The sequence below is a fragment of the Mastomys coucha genome, unplaced genomic scaffold (genome assembly GCF_008632895.1).
Source record: "Mastomys coucha isolate ucsf_1 unplaced genomic scaffold, UCSF_Mcou_1 pScaffold20, whole genome shotgun sequence".
NCBI lineage: Eukaryota > Metazoa > Chordata > Mammalia > Rodentia > Muridae > Mastomys > Mastomys coucha.
In genome coordinates this window covers 96,135,250-96,148,719 of record NW_022196903.1, presented here as the reverse complement: position 1 = coordinate 96,148,719, position 13,470 = coordinate 96,135,250, and the positions used below count along the sequence as shown (strand labels likewise).

Here is a 13,470-nt window from a genome sequence, read left to right as displayed (position 1 = left end):
TTTTTTTGCTTACATTGGATATGCGTTTGGGAGCTTATTATATGTAGAAGAGTGAAGTACCTTTTTAAAGTACTTTAAATAATTTTGAAGAAAAAATAATTTTGTGAGACTTTTAAAAATCACCTTTAAATCCTTACTTATAAAAGGTTTTTACTTGTAAAAACTTCTTCACTGAAACCTTCAGCTCACACACACACACACACACACACACACAGACGTACACCAAAAGTATAAAAATGAAGACAAAAGTTTAATTCCTACCTTCAGATTAAAATGTCAACATTTGGAAAGTGATCAAGATTGTGTGATAGGATGGGTATTTACTTCATTAAATATGAAAATATTAACAATTTCTGCTCATGGATACTTAGGGTACCCAATTTGGTCAAGGGATGAGTTATTTATAATTAGTATACACTGCATCCATAGAAGTGGCTGGGGTGGGGTGTTTGAGACACATTCACAGCAGTGTGAACCTCCAATGCTTGTTAATATCTGCACCAATTCTATTTATCCAATTCCTGTACTCTGCAGAAGAAGCACCCATCCTCCAACATTAATAAAAGCCTAAAACTCCAAAATCACCATTCAGATCTTATTGAACCTCTGTTGTTCTCTGTAGCCATATAAATAATAGACTTGTTAAAGTGGGTCAGGCTTTTCTTAGAAAAAGACTTTTAGATTTATGCACCTGGAAGTAACCAAGATGAGTTACTTTGTTATGCTGACTATGTACCTAAGAAGCATATACTGTATACTTTCAAGAAAATATGCATTAAACATATATGGTAACTGGTCTGAATAAGGAAAGTCAAGGATACAGAGAAGTTAGACGAATTGTTTGTTTTGTATGCAACATCTGGAAATATTTCTTTATGGGGGAAAATGAACAGATCATTTTATTAAGATTCTATCCTGGGAGTATTGTTTCTCACACATTTCTGAGGATGTTTGACAGCGTATAAAGACTAGTTCTTCCCATAGTAGAGAAACACTTTCATATATAGAGCTCTAAATATGAGGAGGAATCCATGTGAGTGATAAGCATGTAGGTTATTTTTCTGGCATTGATAGAGTTGTATTGTCATATTTATCCTATGAATTATTTGAAGAGAAATGTTTTTAGTAAGGAAATTCTCAGTACACAAAATGTTGTCACAGAGGAATGTATTTCTAAATGAGAAGATTAATGATGTTTGTAGAGTTTTATCCAGTAGCCAGATGTCTTGAGCTTAGAAACCTCATAATTTTGTAGAAATTATGCTTTGTATAGTAGGTATTCAGTGTGGTATTGTGGAGGCTGGATATAAATATACTAATTGCATGTACAAAATTTTGTAGAACTTTTGTTAGTGGGTAGTGACCTTCTATTTTATTATATACCCTGGAATGTCAATTTAGAATTTGGTATGTTTTAGTTCAAGGAAAATCTATAACTGAGAAGAGGAAATACACAGCTTTCATTGATTTGTTGATATAGTGTTTGATAAATGAAGAAATTTAACATGCTACATTCTGTGTCAAAATCCTTAGTTGATAGCCAAATGGGACAGACACTTTTATCACAGCTTTAAAGATTTTCTGAACTGAAGATTTATAAACAATATGAAGCCTCACCTTTGCTAAAGCTTTATAATTTCTGAGAATTGAAAGCTAGAAACACAAGGGAGTTTCTTCATTTTGAGCTACATTAGACCTTTCTATAATAACTCCAAAAAAACAACAAAGTTTCTGTTTCTGTGTGCTGTCCACAGAAGAAATGGGTAGCACTTGAGTTGAAGGAATGTAGAGTAACGCAGGTCATTCTGATGACCTCATCCCCCCACAAATTTTGCCTTTAATGTTCCATTAAGCAATTTACCTTATTATCATAGGATGATTCAGAAGAAATCACACTTGTTTCTTCTTATCTTTTAATATTCTTTAGAAATAACAGTTTAGATTCAATACAATAACAAAAGTTATCATAGTATTATTCTAATGAAGCAATAAAATAGTAGTATATATCATATAATTATAAACTGATAAGTAGACAAATATGGATGCTAGATACTGAGGCAAGGAGGGAATGAGGGACTCTTATGAAATCACAGATTGGAGGTGACCCAGTCATGTTTCCAAAGATTCAGAACAAAGTTTAAGAATCTTAGGAGAATTTGTCCTTTAAAAGCACAAAGACTCCTGGAGACTGGCATAAATTTGCCCCATGAGAGAATCCAGTTCCTCTTATTTCCCCTTGGGGTAAAGATATCTCTTAATTGGTCATATTAGACATCCAAAAGTTCAGAGATTCTCATGAGAAATTACTCCTTTAAAGGTCTAATTGAGAATTTTACTCTTTCTCTTACATTTCCCTTGTCTACACCCTAAAGCCCACATTTAAAGGTTAATTAGTATTCAGTCTAACTCTAATTGTAATTGTTGATGGTTCTGAAAAAGGTTACCTTAAGGAAGTATGAATACTTAGGCTTTTAATGTAAAGAATTTTTCTCTTATTTCTTCTTTGGGCTCCAAATGCCTAGCATTGGATGAAGGTATCCACATTGAAGGTTCATTGTCATATCCATTGATAGCATTCTGTACATAAAGAACCATAGATATAGGCTATACTGGAGTATATATAGAGAAACACACACATAGATATACACACAGACATACACACGCACATACACAATACAGATCAGGCAAGTAATTGACTTTAGCAGTCACATAAAACCCATTCAAGTGCTTTTTGGGCATAAATGGCTAGCTGTTGCCATTCTGGAGAGCATGGATGTCATATCTTTATTTCTAAAATATCCTATTTTATGCCATAGCTAGTCCATACCTACCCTGGGATTTATAACTTGTTAGTACAGATGACTTCCATTTTGGTCCCAAGAGAGCAAAGGGAATGTCTTTCTTATTGTGCTCTTTCAAATAGGAAAGATACTTTAATAAACTGAGGTGTGAGGAATTGTTAAAATATAAACTCAAAGACAATGTTTGCCTCCATGTGGAGACTCTTTTTAGTTTCCTTAAACAGGATTTCATGGAATGAATGTAGATTGCATGTGTGTTTAAATTACTGAAAGTCAACTGATTGTGCTTAGTATAAAAAGAAACAGAAAAACTAATGTAATACACCAATTTTTGTTCACCGTTTATTCAATGAACAAACTAATGAAAGGAAGTTTAAGTTCATTTATTCTCTGTGTATACATACACATACACAGAGTCCTAAACATTTTCCTTTGTGTAGTACTATATTGGTATGTAGCACTGTGTGCTATGTGACTGATATATATATAATCTATGTATATACAGTTGTATTTCATTAAAGAGTATAAGTATACATGTGGTATATATCACATATGTAGTTTATATGCTATCTAATATTTATTACCTACCTAATCACATGATAAATGACATATTTCAAGTATAATTTATTCTATGTATATGCCCTTGTATAGTTTCTATTATCAAGCAATAGCTGGTGTCACTATTACCTATTTTTATACCAAGGCAAATGAAACCTATCGCTCTGTTATCATTACTGCTAGTTTTCTATACCTAGATGCTGAAGCTCAGCTCTGTTTGATAGCCTAAATTTTCCAGCCACAGAGCTTTGGTTTCTTAGCTTATAATTAGGTATCAACAATATTAAAATAATTCACTGAAGTGGTTGCAAAACATTAAAGATATAATTATTGTCATACTTTCTGAGTCTATTAGTAGATAACTCATGCAAGGTGTATTTGAGAAAAAAAAAAAGAGGATATACCACCCTCCTGGCCACAAAGCTTTCTTGAAACCTTATCTCTTGACTCCTCCCTGCAAGACTGCAGGTGGCTATGGTCCCTTGACATTCCTGTACTACACAGTGAATTGTGACTGTGCTTGGCTATGGCACCTTGACATCCGTTTACTACACAGGGAATTGTAACCATTCTGATAGGATGTCACTCTCTCAGGGCAATGATGTTTATTAGCTGCCAAAGCCAACATTAAAGGCCCACTTAGATGCTGGAGGAAGATCCATCATAAAACTGACAAGAAAAAAATATAATTTAGGAGATCATATTTCTGAATTCAGGAATACCATAGAAAAACTTCAGCTTCAAAGCACTAAGTAGTTGATTCTTTTTTAGACACTATTGCTTGGGTTAAGTCTTACTTATTAGCTCCATTTTAATATAATTTGCCTTGAGATAACCAAGATAGATTCTCTGAACTGAAGCTGCCTTATATCCTCCCCATAATATCACCTTTCAAAAAAGAGTTCAACTTTCTTCTTGTGTCATCAGTTGCTTCTAACCATATCAGAAAATGTGAAATAAAAACACAGCCAGTATTGTGAACAGTCAGTATTCACAAGGAAAAGAAAAGTTAGCTTTTATAGATTAAAGGTTTCACGTAACACAATACAAAAACACCTGGGGTTTTTATGTTTTTTTTAAGTAGGTCAAGGATAGGAGATATGAAACATATTGATTAAAATTAAATCAAAGGGGTGACTTCTGCATGTTTAACTACTCCCTTCAGATCTGGGCATAGGGGTATTCTTATTTCTTATGTCAGAATCATATGATGAGTAGGATGTTTAAAGGAGAATAAGGGAACTTGCCAGAAAATTTGAAATTTACCCAGAGAAGGAGAATCTGCAGGAGCATTGCTTATCTCCTTAGAATAGTGTATATATTGATGAATTTGAACTGGGTTTTATAGGTTATAACCACGTACATGGAACATTTGTTTTCCATTTGCTATACTTTCAATGTAGTTTAGTGTTTGTATGTGTGTGTGTGTGTATGTGTGTGTGTGTATCTATATTAATATTTAATATGTATTAAAGAAATAGGAGTCTGCATGATAAAACACATTTTACACACAATGGTTTTATTTGACCAAAATATACAGCATGTCAACTTAACTCATTTCAATTATTGCTGTAGCCTAAATAGTTATTTTTGGATAAAGTACTGAATATGTAAATTCATACATTCATTCTTTCAAGGGCTGCAATTATTCTCATCACTTCAGTAAACATAGTAACAAACATTGCAATGAACACAAATGCATTTGCTTATTAACTCGAAAGCTGCTTCTAAAACCAGAAATTGCTTCTGTGATTACACTACTAAATTTTCTGTCAAAGCCCAAATAAAGGATCGCCTGTTGATTTAACAAGTGCTTACCATGGTCTTATTTCCCAAACACAACTCCAAACCCCCAAAGATGTTGGTATTATTTGATTCTTTTTGCTTTGTTTTATCCTGTGGGCCAAAATGTAGAGTTTATTTTTCTCCAACTTGTTATTTAGGCTTGTGATTCGCTGACCAGATTTGATGTGATAAAGTCAACATCTCAGAGGACAATTATTTCATACTATCTACTCTGAGTTTAATTATATCTTGCAATTATTTTTTTAAACAATCCCAATACCATTTATTTTAATTCTTTAGGTCTGTTAGTTTCAGTTTCAAGGGATGAAGCTCTATAACTTTGTAAACAAGATGAATTGGCAGACTTCATTGTCTTAAATCACAGTGATGGTAGAATATATCTGTTTGTATTCAGAGCTTTTAAAACATACCGGTTGGTTCTGTGTAAGAAGTAGTCATATCTAATCATAACATGGATGAAAACGAATTATAAGTCAAGCAGTATATGAGAGCAGTAGGTCATTCTCTGTTTTGTGTTTGCTGCACAACATTGACCATACACAGTGGAGAGTATATGGAATCTGAATATGCAGAGGTTGAAGGGTTAAGTTTTATTGCTCTATTCAGGAAATGCCTATGAATAATTTATCAATTTATGAATTTATCAATTGATGTGATGCCATATGTTAGAATTTTGCAAACAGGTATGCTCAATGTGAAATAGGCTTTTATTATTAAATTGTACCATGAAGTATCGAAGGTAGGCTTTTGTGCTTAATGTCCTATTATATGAACTACACATACACACACACACACACACACACACATACACACACACACACACAGACACACGTCATTCTCTCTTTTCTTTCCTTGCTTCCCACCAGCTTGTTTATTATTTCAGAAGGCAATTGTGCACATATTTTTGCCTCTTGCGTTTTTAGGTTCTTGAATTAACGTTGGGGGTGTTTATCTTTTAGCAATTGGGACAATGCATTTTGCAATGCTTACTTATGTCACATAACAAAATTACAGAGACTGCTGGTCCCCAAGTGCTCATGTGCCCTAAAGATTTGCCTTCCTTTGGCAATCTGCAGTCAACTGCACCCTTCAATTACATCAAGTTAACCTTGTTTTTCTCCCTTTACTTTCTCTGCAGTTTTCTAGTTGTAGAGAGGAGGTCAGAGATTTACAAAAAGTAGCTGAGTCATACATACTCATCCTCTAGAAATTTAGAACTCCTAAATTTACCTCCTCAGATAAGTATTTCTAATATTTGCTCGGGTGCAGATTTCCACAGGGGTCTGTCTGGTTGAGGAGTCTCCTTCCATTGAGAATGACTCAGCTCGTGATGTGAGGGGTGGTAAACTCTGTCACACTTATGGATCATACAAAGTAAATCCCAATCTATGCTCGGAAAGAGCATTTGAACATGTAGAACTGGCAATAAGCATGTAAGAACATTTTAGAGTGTTATAACATGACTATGCAGAGGGTGCTTAATCCTATGACATTTACCACAAGCTAAAGCAACAAGGTTAGTCAGCTTCTGAGGCACAAGGTAAATGTTATATGACTGAAATTCCTCTGTGTACAGTACCAAGAGCTGTGGCTCTGGCAGCCTTTGCTCCAGATACTTAGGATGAAGACCCAGAATGGAGTTGGGTATGCAAACACACAACTGAGATGATTTAAATTAGCCCCACATGGTAGAAAGATTGCATTCTGATACTAGAGTGTTTTTTTTTTTTGATAAATTTTAAAATTTCCTGATCAAAGAGGAAATTGGAAAGTGTTTCTAAAGAGCTATGAATTTGCAATACCGAAAAACTATATCACAATTTCCAAACTTATGACATTTGTAACCTTAATGGATGTATTTCTCCCCTGGAACTGTAGTTACAGTCAATTGAGAGCTGCCTGACATAAGTACTGGGAACAAAACTGAGCCCTCTGACAGAGCAACCAGTACTAGTATCCAGTGAGCCATCATTCCTGCCCCAAGTTTATTATCTTACCCACATGAAAATATGAGACATATGTAGGAATCAGTCCCTAATATAAATATTTTGCTGCCTCAAGATCCTGGGACACATTTTTGTTTCTCAGAATAAAGTCATTTTTGGAATTCCAGTCCCAGACCTAACTTACATATTTCAGAGTTGAAATAAAGAATAACTCTTTTGAATACATATAACTTTCAGCAAGTGAAAAAAACATCAATATTTAATACGATGCTGTGATACTTCTCTATCACCAGGGGATGAGTTCCATTGAGTGATGGATTTAGTGTTTAGAAGGAGAAAAATAATTATGTTTTGTGAAGATTAACATTCTTCAGTATAACTCAAGAACACCTTACCTCTGAAGAGTTTTGTGTGGAAATGCCCAGGCACGTCTGCTGTAGCAAAGGCATATTTAAAAGCATTCTTTTGTGCATAGTAAAGGAATCTAGCAATTGTGCCTGTATGATTAAAAAAAAACAAGGTAAAGGAAGTATGATATTAATACATAGTAGAACAATCATTCCGTTTTTGCTTCTTTACTTGAAACTTAGCAATGTTAGCTTTTAGACTGTAGATACTTACTGAAATAAAATATTGCCACAAACGTTTCATGATCTCTTAAATCTTTCAACCTATTAAATAGGCAAGAGGAAATGATTCTCTATATTTTTATTTATTTTTTACAATTTTCCACGTGGCCATTGAACCTTTATTATTCATTAGCTAAACATAAACACATAGTTTTAAATGAAGCCATTAGATATACTTAGGCCCTAAACATTCTAAGCCCTCAGCTACTATGCTGCTTTTCCCCCCTTACAAATTGTATTTTATAGGTAATAAAAACATATGTAGGGCTGAGAATGATGGCTCATACAATAAAGTGCTTGCGTTTCAGGAAAGAGACTTTGAGTTAGGTTCCCCAAATCCATCTAAAAAACCCCAGTGTGGAAGAGTTCCTTGTAATTCTAGTGTTGGGAGGAGGCAAAGCCAGTTGGTTCCCTGTGGTTCCTTGGTGGGGTATCTTATCTTACTTGACAAGAACAAATAAGTTAAAGGTGAGAGACAGTTTTCTGTTTCTTATTTTTCATATTTAGTGGCCAACCAGCCTTCTCCTCTGATCTCTATATACATTGCATATATGAATCTCGATGTGCATATATCCCACATGTCATCCTGTGTGCATGTGTAAGCATACACACACACGCAGAGCAGGGAGAGAACAAATATCATTTGACATTTTCTATGATTAAAAAATATATAAAATCAAGTGTTTATCTCAAATTTCAGTTTAGAAACATTTTCTCTGTTCAGTCACATTGAGCTGATTCATACCTGACAAACCATATTTACCACAAGAATTAAACCCACTTATTTGGTGTCCTATCAGATATCCTCCTCACCAGCCAAGTCTAGCATGTGTCTCATCCTTCTTTTGATAACTTTGCAGGGACAGCACAAATGTGGAAGCCGTATGTGCAAGTCAATCTGTTCCACATGAGAAGGGATGGCCAGAAGGATGGAATGAAGCAGGCGATGCAGAAACAGCAGGTTCTTGCAGGAAATAGTGCAGCAAGAAAGTACAGGGTAGAGGGTCATGAGGCCATGACAGTACTCAGTTCCTGTGTTGGCAGTGGTCTCTGAAGGAATGCTTCAGCCCACTACCATTGCATACAATTTCTTAAGCAAATCCAGTTGGGAACTTGGAATTTTATTTCCTTTACAAATGAAAGATTTACATTCAGAGACGTTGGATATTTTTCTCATGTTCACTAAACTGGGTGGGGGAGGAGGATTAGTCTTGTTAGGGATCTTGGATTGCAGAAAAAAAAATAACCACATCGTGATTCAAAGTATCTGGGCAAAACCTTTTACTTCTATAGAAGGGTACATAGCTTTTCAAAAGCAAGCAAGCAAGCACATCCAACTGGATGGCCTTTGGATTTTTAACCTTAGTGCTAGGCATCCTGTGCTCAATCCTGAGGGATAAGAGCTCTGCTTCATATTTGTGCTGCAGTTGGATAATTCAAAATAACAGAGTCTCATGGGAAACATCCATTTATAAGTACATTTTTATTTCAGAAAAACACTGACTTGCAAGGGATTTTCGTCAAATGATGTCTTTACATTTTTCTTTAAAGATAGCATTTTCTTTGGCTTATTTCACCCTTCGAGAGCAAATACTACATTTTCTTACATTTCCAACAGTTTCCCCCCCTTTTTTATAATACACATTCTTTCTCTCCTTCAAATTCAATTAACAGGGCTTGACGCTTCAGTATCTGAGCTATTCACATGAACATTCTAGGACAGGGTAGGGGCTTTTCTTACGATGGCAGTTTGCACCAACTCTCCTATTCATGGAATCACATGGCATCCAATCGTACTCAGGACTTTAGACTATGACAGGAGAGGTCAGGACTGAGCCTATTACCCATTTCTATCTTCAAACCAGGTTCCCAAGTTTCCAGCTAACTCATCTGGTAAAGGAATTAGTCCCTGAAGAGAATTTATGATAGTGGCACCAGGAGCCATGCTATTAGGAATCCAATTTCAACACTGACTACCTGTCACCACAGAGATTCCTCCATTTACTGCTTGCATTATGTCTAGGGCTAGTCTGTTTTCCCATGCAGTTCTGCAAGTGGTATCCAGTTGATCTGCTATACACCTAATGTAATCTATAAAGCTTTCCTGGTTGTAATATAGGCTTTACACACACACACACACACACACACACACACACACACACACGTACATACACATACATACACACACACACACACACACACAGAGAGAGAGAGAGAGAGAGAGAGAGAGAGAGAGAGAGAGAGAGAGAGAGAAAGAGAGATCCCAGTATACACTTGCATATTTTATATATATTATACACAATATGTGTCTTCTGTTACAGCAGACTTTTAGGGTAGCACTGACTCAAATCCTACTTGATTCCTACTTTTAACTCATTAGTGATTTCTCATGATCCACCTGTGGAATCTATACAAATATGTGGATCAACTGTTCCTCCTGGAGACAGTTCCTCCATCTCCATGAGATAACTGAGGAGATAGTTGGGGAAATGGGGAGTGAAAAAGAAAGCCAGTTGGACAGAAGTATATATCCAACTCTAACTGACTGACAAAATCTTAGGAAAGGTCCACTGCAGTATCTCCACAATATCCTGGCAGTGCTAACATGATGCAGCGTTGCAACTGCTCTCAGCCACCGAGGCCCTTATATTGCAGACATATTGCCCAAGAATAACCATTGCTCCCTGCTTCATTAAAATCAAGAGGTGTAATTATTTCTTCCCAAGATAAGTGGAAGAGTTGCCTCAATCCCTTTGTGGCTGGGAATAGGAGGGACAAAGACTTACAGGAAGGGTGTTCCTAGGCCGTCCTGTCCTAGAAGAGGAAGATCCTGCATTCATTCCGTCATAGCATTCTGATATCCACCAGAACAGCAAGGGCACACTTGAGGTGCTGACCTCCCTGCCACACAAACCTATCAGTCACTCTTTTTTAATGCAATGGCAGAATTCTAGACCCATTCCAGCCATGCACTTGACTATTTTATCAGGGAGTCTATTTCCCTGGTTTCCAAAGTTATACCCTCTTTGGTGCCTAGGAAAGCATATAATTCTAATTCATTCATAGAGTTGTAAGATTTTTATTTTTGGTCAAATAATTATTTGTATCTTTTGTTGCCTTTTATTATTAATTAGCCCGCATTCTGACCAGAGTTTTCCAAAGACAGGAGCTTTTTCAGGCATGCCAGAAATACACACATACCTTCCTCACCTTTACATTTAAGTTTTCCAGGACCTGGTTTAAGGCAAATAAATCATATTTGTACTGATAAGTTATTTGTCACTTGTTCAAATTCAATAATTTTTATTGAATCCCATCAATCACAGAGTACCCATAATGTCTTTTCCTTTGATTTTCTTGGGAGATTCTGTCTGTAAATATTTGGGTGCCTGAGGAAATGGAGTTTCTCCCAGGTTTTGGAAGACCTTGGCTTGATACAGAAGGCACAGAAGGAGTCTCCCCACTTAGGAACTCAGCAGGTTTCTCTGATAGAATGAATACCTTCATATTTTGGGATTCTAAAGCCTGTTCAGCACCTTGCGACCTGCTGATGTAGGAATGTTGTTACTTACTGAGGAGCACTTATAATTAGACAGGCACCGAAGGTTAACTATTGACTCTCCTAACTAAGAAGCACAGTGGACGTTTCTAATCCAGTATTTCAGCCTTCTCCTTCAAGTGTGATCTAATAGTTTTAACAAATAGGCTATTACCTGCCTTTCCCCCTATGATCCAAAGTGAGTGGCTTCAGAAATGGTGTCTTTGTCCACACTTGGAGAATGAATGTCTAAAGAGAGCGAGACCAACAATTATTAAGTCTTGGTTTAAGATTTTTAACAGCTTGAATTTCTTTTACCTCCCACAGAAGATCTGGCTCCTCATCTGGGAATTTCTCACTATGGCCTTTAGTTGGGGTAGCATAAGAGTCAAACCAAAGTTTAAAAAGCCCCATTGAGGCCAAGAATTTTCTAAGTTCCCTTGGTTTTATGGAGTATGGTTTTATTTATTCCACTTGGCGGGGCATAATTTCAACTTCCTTCACTAACCTGATGACCTAAGTAGTTTATTTCTTTTCCTGCAAAGTGTAACTTCTGTTTATAAACTCTTAGTCTCTGTCCCCCAAGTCAATGTAATAAGACTATTGTTGATTTCATAATTTCATTCTTGTGTTTCCAGGACTAATAAATCATCCTTGTTTTGGAGGAGCCTAATTTCTGGAGGACCAGGGGCATTTTCTAATTTCTTCTAAAATTTAGCTGAACAAATTAGGGGACTCAGTAATCCTCTGAAGAAGAACACTATGTCCACACTTTTCCTTCCTTCCTTCCTTCCTTCCTTCCTTCCTTCCTTCCTTCCTTCCTTCCTTCCTTCCTTCCTTCATTCATTCCTTTGTTTTTTGTCTTTCTGCTGTCTTCTGCCAAAGGACAATTATACAGGGCATCATTGAGATCAGTCATACAGAATCACTTGTGATCATAAGGGATTTTTAGAAATGGAATAAGAGCTGTGACTTCTTGCTGCCTGATAGGAGCAATCTGATATACTGTCTTCTTGGACTAGCCTAAGTCGCATTCTGTTTTCTTGAATGGAGCATTGTCTAGAGGAACATTCAAGGCCTAAGGCATACCTTCTCAAGAAGGCCATTTATAATTGGCATCAACCCTATTCTCCCTTCTTGAGGAATGGGGCACTGTTTCCATTTGACTGCATGCCCAAGGCTTTAAGACTGATCAGAGTTGGTGTAGTCAGCAGCACATTCACGGTTTGCTTGTCCTACCCAAACTTCAGGATTGCTCTGATCTGCTCTCAAGTTAGGAGCTGTGAAGACAGAGTTCAGCACTGACTATTGTAAGTCCTGTCCTCAACTGAGTCATTCGTGCTCTTCCTGTATCCAGGATGAGAAACAATTCCATGTATTTGCCCCTGTTTTGTATACAACCACATCATGTTCTATTATAGGAACCGTAAAACTACACCCTCCACTCCCAAGACTTGCAGGTGTTGTCTAAAAAGAGATCTAGGAGATTGGAAAAGACAGGGAAGAGAAACTTGCCACAGAATCTATCTGGAAGGGTATTTCCTCCCTCTGTGCTAAGATTTACAAATTTAATAGGACCCTTGTTGGGATCCTTCTAGATAATAGAACATCTGCCCCTTTATTACTCATTGAAAGTCACTATTATCTGTTTTCTGTTTAAAATGAACGATTCTCTCTTAAGTTTCCATTCTTCCCATATTTGTAACAATTGCTCTTTCATTTCTCTGTGGAATCCTCTCTCCTGTCTCAGTCCTTTTGTGGGATCTCTGTTTTGTGCTTTCAGTTTCTTGGTTTTGACCTACTCCCACTGTCTTGCTTTCTTTTGTTTATTTGTTCTTTCCAACCATACATGTGCCTCTTATTTTTTATTTTCTTTACCCCTTCTTACATAGACTTTTCAGGCCCCTTCAATAATTTTCCACACTTCTGTTCTTCCAGTTTTCAATAACTTTCTTGCTCTGTCTTGCCAGCTGTGAGTTGCAAAGGTGATTTTTAGCATCCCTTGTATCAAGAGCTCTACTCTGTCTAATCTAGGGTACTCTCTGATCCTTTAACCTTTCTAGAAACTAGGCACTTGTAGAAAGTATCCCCGTTGTAGGCTGAATCTTTATTCATATTCTGGAGCTGGAATGCTCTTCTGGTTAAGTCTTCAAGGAAGATGCTCATAAGAACTAGGTGGACCAACCTCATTA

At 36.5% G+C, this 13,470-nt stretch overlaps 1 protein-coding gene across 1 annotated transcript in view; it reads left to right on the top strand.

Annotated features, from left to right (window-relative positions):
- Cntn3 (contactin 3) overlaps positions 1 to 13,470 on the top strand; it is a 369,189-nt gene that overhangs the window by 122,750 nt on the left and 232,969 nt on the right. The gene's annotated exons all lie outside the window — the stretch shown is intronic.